This window comes from Nycticebus coucang, chromosome 21, assembly GCF_027406575.1.
Source record: "Nycticebus coucang isolate mNycCou1 chromosome 21, mNycCou1.pri, whole genome shotgun sequence".
NCBI classification, from domain to species: domain Eukaryota; kingdom Metazoa; phylum Chordata; class Mammalia; order Primates; family Lorisidae; genus Nycticebus; species Nycticebus coucang.
The window spans coordinates 56,760,153-56,767,257 of NC_069800.1; positions in this window are offsets into that span (position 1 = coordinate 56,760,153).

Sequence of the window (7,105 nt, forward strand, 5' to 3'; positions counted from 1 at the left end):
TTGTTGCTGTTGAGTTTTCACGAAATTATTAACAATAGCAACAAGAGTTATCCGTTGTTTAATACTATGGATAAGATTCTGTTCTTGGTGCTTTTTATACTATTCTATTTCATTTTAAGCTCATGTCACTGCAGTAGGGTGGATATTCTTTTTTTTACAAAGGAAGAAGTAGAAGTTCAGAGAGGTTCACCGACTTGGCTAGGGTCACACAACAAGAAAATGGCTTGTCCAGGAATCAAACTCCAGAGTCTCTGGCTCCAAAGCCCACGTTTCTTCTGTTTGTCCTGTGACTTGTAATACATTTTGCTATTCTGGGTTGCCCCGCTTGCAAAAAAGTACATGCCTGTTCATCATGGCTCAGGTTAGGACAGTTTTGGGCTCTTCTGATTCTTCTGAAGGCCAACGTGTCTGGTTGGACAGAGTGTTAAGGCAGCTTTAAGACATTCTTATTGTTGAGGGTATCTTGCTTGATAGGCCAAATACCTAGATACTAAATTTCACTGAACCTTTCCTGGACATCTCATTCAGGTTCGGGTATGTATTAGACAGCAATAATGACAGAAACCCAACCTTTACTGATTTAAGTAAAAAGGGAACTTATCGGGTCACGTGAATGAAAAAGGGATGGCTTCAGGAACTGCTGGATCTAGGAGCTCATTGTTATCATTATGATCCAGCTCTTCTCTCTCTTTCTTGGTTCGTTTCCACTGTGTTAGCTCCATTCTCAGGCTCACAGCTCTCTACTGCTCAGGTTTAGATTCAGAGGGGAAGAGAGAGGGTATTTTCTGACATGGCCTATAAAAATCCCAACATCATTCTGAGGAAGGAGGCCAGGACTGTGTGCTCCAGGACCCAAGCTCCCACATTTCTGTTCTCCTGCCCTCAGCCCTTATCTTTTATCCCTGTGGTCACCTAATGGTCTGAGAGGGCTCTTGGCAAACCAGCAATCACACCTGTGTTCCAGTAACAGGAGGAATAGACAAGGGCCATCTCCTCCCTTTTGAAGGGCCCCCTCAGAGTCCCTTGCAAGGCTTTGCTTACATCTTGCTGGTCAAAACTTGTGCGTCTGGTCACACCTGGCTGCACAGGGGCCAGCTTTTTCTTCTCAGTGGTCCTGTGCCTGCAGGAAGCCATTTCTAGGAGAAAGGGTTAGGTGGGTGCCAGGGGGACAGCTGCAGCACCCACTAAAGGTGGTGGTCAGCGTGTGGCTGGGCTACCATCACTCCTCCTTTGCGAAATCGGTGTTGTGGAAAGAGCTCTGGATCACTAATTCCAGCCACTAACAGGCTATGTGGCTGTGCCTGTGTGCCTGCATTTCTCCAACTATAAAGTGGGGTGATAATCATGTCACATGAGCACACTCCTGGCTGCAGGCAGAGAATGCCTGACTAGGGGTAGGGGACCAACTCATCTCGGTTTTCCTGGGACTTTTCTGGCTTTTGCACTGGATCCTAAATGCTAAATGAAGCATTCTGGACAACCTTTCAGTCCTGAGATGGTCGGTCACCCCAGTCTGCAGTAGTGGTAATAGTAAAGACACGTATTTCCTGGGGGTGGCCAGTCTCTGGGTGAGTTGGGCAGCTCAGCGCTATCTTCATGGACCTGGGCAGGCTCGGTTCCATCCTCACACTTGCCATGTGCTGGTCACAAGCATGCTCACCCAGCTCCACTTCCCACTGTCCTGGGTCAGACTCCCTGGAAGTAGGGACTGAGGTGGGGATTCAGGTGCAAGTTATTTATTGAAGGTGAAGGAGGCAGGAATGGGCAGGGGGGAAGTGAAGTAAATGTGTGGTTTCAGCTGGAGTTTAGCTGCAGCCCTGTCCCACGGGAGCTCTGAAGCATGCACAGTGTTGCAGGGTAAGATCTACCTTGGGGTAGGGCCTGCGGACTGGCACCCACCTGTCAGTCATTGTCATAAGTGGCTCTGAGAGGGAGGGTGTGTGTGATCTCCCAGGATCTCTGCATGCTGTTTCTCCAGTCTGGAGAGGGGCTGCCATGAGTCACGACAGCACAGGTGGGGGGACACCCATGGCACCTTCAACCCCTGTCCCCCCTCAGCAGCATCTAGGGCAGAAAGGGGAGAAGAGGGCCGATTTCCTCAGCAGTCTCTGGCCTACTTCCTCTGGGATCTCATCAGCCAGGGCTGGGTCACATCCCATCCCTGGTGACTCAGAAGGTGGTGGATTACATCGGTTGTTGTAAACTCTGCGACTGGGCTCACTGAAACCTGGGACAAAGTTGGGGGTCAGCTTTCGTGGAGGCAACTGGCAGTGACTGAAGTTGTCATGAAGTCTGAGCGCAGATCACAGCTCCGCAGACACAAGTCATCTTCAGTCCTTTCCCTCTCGATCTTTCTGAGTACCCACAGGCAAATATGTTAGAACCATAACAGAGGTGGACTTGTGTTCCCGCTGGGCCACTCTCACACCTCTCCCAGAGCCTGCCTTGAAATTCTGGGCAAACACTGGCTGTTGCTTTGGCTTTGTGGATGACGCCGATAGGTCCATGCTTAGTCTTTACTAGAAGTCTCTACACTTTGGCATCTGGAGCTTTGCTCTCTGGCTGAGCCTTCCATTGATCCTCTGTTGAAAGCGCAGCACAGCTCAGCAGCCCGGATGGGATGACAGTCAAGTGTGAGTGAGGGTGGCAGATTAAAGGTATGGTGGCATTCCCACCAGGCCCCTCCCTTCCCCATAACCCTTTCCGGGCACCTTGGTTGACTGTCACTGCTGAGTGACTTTTATGACAATTGCAAAAGACCTCTGAGCATCTACATGCAGACATGTCCCATGTAATCAATCTTTGTGGAGAAACAGCCTCTGTCCATTTAGCGGCCATCTGGCCGCCTGCTAAATGGCCTTGTCAAGAGCTCATGAGTCTGAACACTTCTTGGTTGGGTCCCATCAACACAGAATAACAAATGTGGTGGAATAACAATAGCCACCAAGTAGCCCAGACCCGCCCACCATGCTACCGTCTTTTTTTTTCTTTAAAAAAGGCCAGTTGGGTGACTTTGAATTTATTTCAACAAAGTGAGCTTGGACTTTTATAGGTCATTGGAGCAAGTGGCATATTTTGAAAAGAAACCAAAAAATCTTTCCAAAAAATTTTTCGGGCTCTGTGTTACCGTTTGCAGACACAAGTCTCACTGTATCTTTTATACATTTGTTTCAAAATACAGGGGTATTGATGGAAGACTCACGTGGAGGAGGCTGTTTCCCGGCAGAAATCCTCAGGTGATTGTAGGGGGAAGGGGGGTTGTCTGCCACAACTGTGGCATCAGGAGGCAGCATGGATCTTAACAACCTCCCTGCCACCATATAGGGCAGAGTTTTTCAACTTTTTTTTTTGATTGTTTTTCAACTTTTTTAATCTCATGGCACTCTGGAACCTATAGTTAAACTTCCACGGCACACTTAAATTATGTTGATCAAAAAAAAGCAAAAAAGAGAATATACTTACAGTGCTTTGAACTTCTTTTGAAAATAATTTAATGAATGATCTTTAGAATTTTTTTCAGCACACCTAAGATCTTCTCATGGCTCACCAGTATGCCATGGCACATGGGTTGAAAATCACTGGTACAGATGTACAAATATGGCTGATACGTGTGTGAGTCATTTGGAGGGCTCTGTATAGAAGTAAGGGGTTCGTGTTCATCCTGCAAATATTTATAGGTGCTATCCTAGACGGGATGCGGATGGGAAGGTCTCTGTCTTCATGGAGCTGACAATCAACTGGGAGAGGAAAACAATGATCAAATAGATACATAGTGTGGCTGTTAAAAAGGGTTTTAGAGAAGGATAAAGCAGGGTTAAGGGGGCCAGGTGTTTTAAAGTATAGGTTTTATTTTGTTCAGGTTTGGTGAGGCCAGCAAACCAGGAGATGACTGCCATTGAAAAGATAGTTCGTGGCTCGGCGCCTGTAGCTCATTGAGGGCACCGGCCACATACGCTAGGGCAGGCGTCCTCAAACTTTTTAAACAGGGGGCCAATTCACTGTCCCTCAGACTGTTGGAGGGCTCGACTATAGTTAAAAAAAAAACTATGAAAAAATTCCTATGCACACTGCACATATCTTATTTTGAAGTGAAAAACAGAACGGAACAAATACAATTCACACCGCTTTATGTGGCCCGTGGGCCACAGTTTAAGGACACCTGCTCTAGGGCTGGTGAGTTCAAACCCAGCCCGGGCCTGCCAAACAACGACAACTACAACAACGAAACAGCTGGGCGTTGGGGCGGGTGTCTGTAGTCCCAGCTACTTGGGAGGCTAAGACAAGAGAATCGCTTAAGCCCCAGAGTTTGAGGTTGCTGTGAGCTGTGATGCCACCACACTCTACCGAGGGTGACACAGTGAGACTCTGTCTCAAAAAAAAAAAAAAAAGTTTGTTACTGGTAGTTCCTGAGGGATGGTGGCATGCTGCACCATGGGAGGGGGGACATGTGGTGAGACACTGAAGGCAGTTAGGAGGTGGGGGGAAACATGGTCATGGGCGAGAGCCTTTACTGTGACTTCTGTGGAAAGGATGGGCACCAGGCAGGGTAAGCAGGCTTAGGTAGGCTCATTTGACTAACTTCAGCAGGCTGTGGGCATGGAGGCTGCCCCTTCTTGTCTGGGGTCTGACCCTGGGGTGATTAGGGCAGGTGGACAATGACCTGGAGCGTGAGACCCCACTAAAGGAGGTGGGGGGTTGTGGGCTCTGGGGTGCTGTGTTGCATACGAAAGGTGTGCTCCAGGCGACTTGTTTACTCTCTCTAGGAACTGGCTAACCCTGACAGGGGCAGCAAGGTCTCAGACATCAGAGCATCTGCAGACAGAAAATAAAGGCCTGGTTAATACCCTGGGGACATCCTGGGAGTGTGGTCTTTATGCAGGGCTGGGGGGAAGAGTCAGAGAAATCTGGTTTAAGTGGCATTTATTTCATCAGAGACCTGGTGAGCAGAGTGAGGGGTGTGGGTCTGTCTTAGGGAAGAGTCTTCCTGGCACAGGGAATGGCTAGGCCCAAGGCAAGGGCCCTGGGGTGGGCCTGTATTTGGTCTGTTCAGTGAATAGAGAAGGGGTTGGTGTAGCTGGAAAGGAGACCAGGTCAGGGAGGTGGGGCCAAGAGCGGCTCTGGCTGGGACTGTGAGCAAGGTGGAATGTCATGGGTGAGAGTGGGCAGGGCTCCGAGCAGAGGACGAGTGTGATCTGACTTGGGTTCTGTCAGGGTCCTGCTGCTGGTGCAGGACAGATGGGGGGAGGTGGGAGAGGAGGAGGCACTCACAGGGCAATCTAGGTGGACGAGGACAGGAGGAGCAGGAAAGTGGTCAGACCCTAGGCATGAGCTAACAGGACCCAAGGAGAAGGGGCGAGGGAAGAGAGTGAGAGCCGGGAGGACCCGGGTCAGCAGCAGGAAGGCAGAGGAGAGGCCATTTTAGCCAAAGGTGACCAGAGTGGAAACCCCTCTCATGCCAGTCTCCTCTGGCTCCTCACCCCTCTGCCATTCCACATGTCTGGAAATATTTTATTCACTCATTTTTCTTTCCTTCTATCAAATTGCCAGCAACTCCAGGGCAAGGACTGAGTCCGGTTCTGTCTGTTGACAGGGCCCAGAGTAGGGACCCCGGAAATGCACATCTGGGATTCCTCCCTGGACGCATCCCAGCAGGGGCAGCTTCTCTGCCCAGGGCTCCTTACTGACCGTCCCTTCTGCTTGGGTTGCCGCCTCTCTTCCTCCTCCAGGTCTCCACAATTTCAATCCCGCCTGCTCAGCATCTGAAGTGGCTGTTCTCCACCTCCGTCCCCTGGTTACTGGTGGCCAGGTCACCCCTGTGCCCACCAACAGCAGAAGATTCTTTCAATTCCCAGGCTCACCATCTCTCTTGCCATTACTGTGTAGATCCCATGAGGGCAGGGGCTGGGTCGGACTCTGCTGTAGTAAGGGCATTGCTGGTGCCCACTCTCACCCACTCAGCGGCAGGGGCACCTGTGCCCCAGCAGCTTCGGGCTTAGGTGCCAAAAGTCTCACCTGTACTTCTTTGGAGACTTGCCCTTGGCCAATTAAGGTTGTCCTCCCAGGGCATACCAAGGTTCATGGGACAAGACCAGAATAGCGGTAAGACGAGGAAGGCTGCGTCATACAAGTGGAAAGACAGATCCTGTCTTTATTTAAAATCCTGATATTTCATCCATCATAGAATCTTTTAGCATTAATTTTGACTTAAAAATATATTGCATTCAAGTATGATTTATCTCGATTACTAAGTTTTTTGGTTCCCTCTTAGATTTGTGCTCGAGGCAAGTGCCTAGTTTGCCTCACCCTCGTCCTGGACCTGTTCAGAGGTAGGGCCTGAGAATCTGTATTCTTACTCAAACCTCCTTCCCTCTCCCTTCCCCCACCTGTGAGCCCCGGAGAAGTGGGGAGCTAAATCAGAGTCAGAGGATTACAAGTGACCGCAGGTGGTGCTCGCCTGTAGTCCCAGATACTCTACTCTGGAGGCTGAAACAGGAGGATCGCTTCAAGGCCAGCCTGGGCAATAGATCAAGACCCCATTTCTAAAAAAAAAAGTTGTTCACAGAAGCAGCTTGTTAGGTGCCTAAGAAGCCTCCCACCTTCTTCTTCTTCTTCTTTTTTTTTTTTTTTATTAAATCATAGCTGTGTACATTGATATATTCATGGGGCATCATTCACTAGTTTCACAGGCCGTTTACCAAGTTTCACATATACCCTTGTCCCACCTTCTTAATTAGGGCTAGGTTTATTATATTCCCTCTGTACTAGGCTGACTATATTCCCTCTGTCCCTCAAGTGAGGTCTCAAGAGGTGCCTAAGCACATAACTCTGCCTTGGCCACCAGGGTGGATCAGAATCTGGAAGATGACCCCAGAAATCCTGCCCACTCAGTGACCCCAGCCTCTGCCCTAGTTCAGGGCTCCCTCCTCAACCCCAAATGCTCTTTGCTTTTCTGCTCTCCTGAGCATTACAGGGCTCCATTTTGTAATTTTTTTCTGTGCCACATTTCTGTTGTTTAGCATTTCCAATTGCCTCCTGTTTTTCATAGCCCCTTCTGAGGGGAAGAAAAGGTCATTCAATAAATCTTGGGTATTATTATAATGATGGC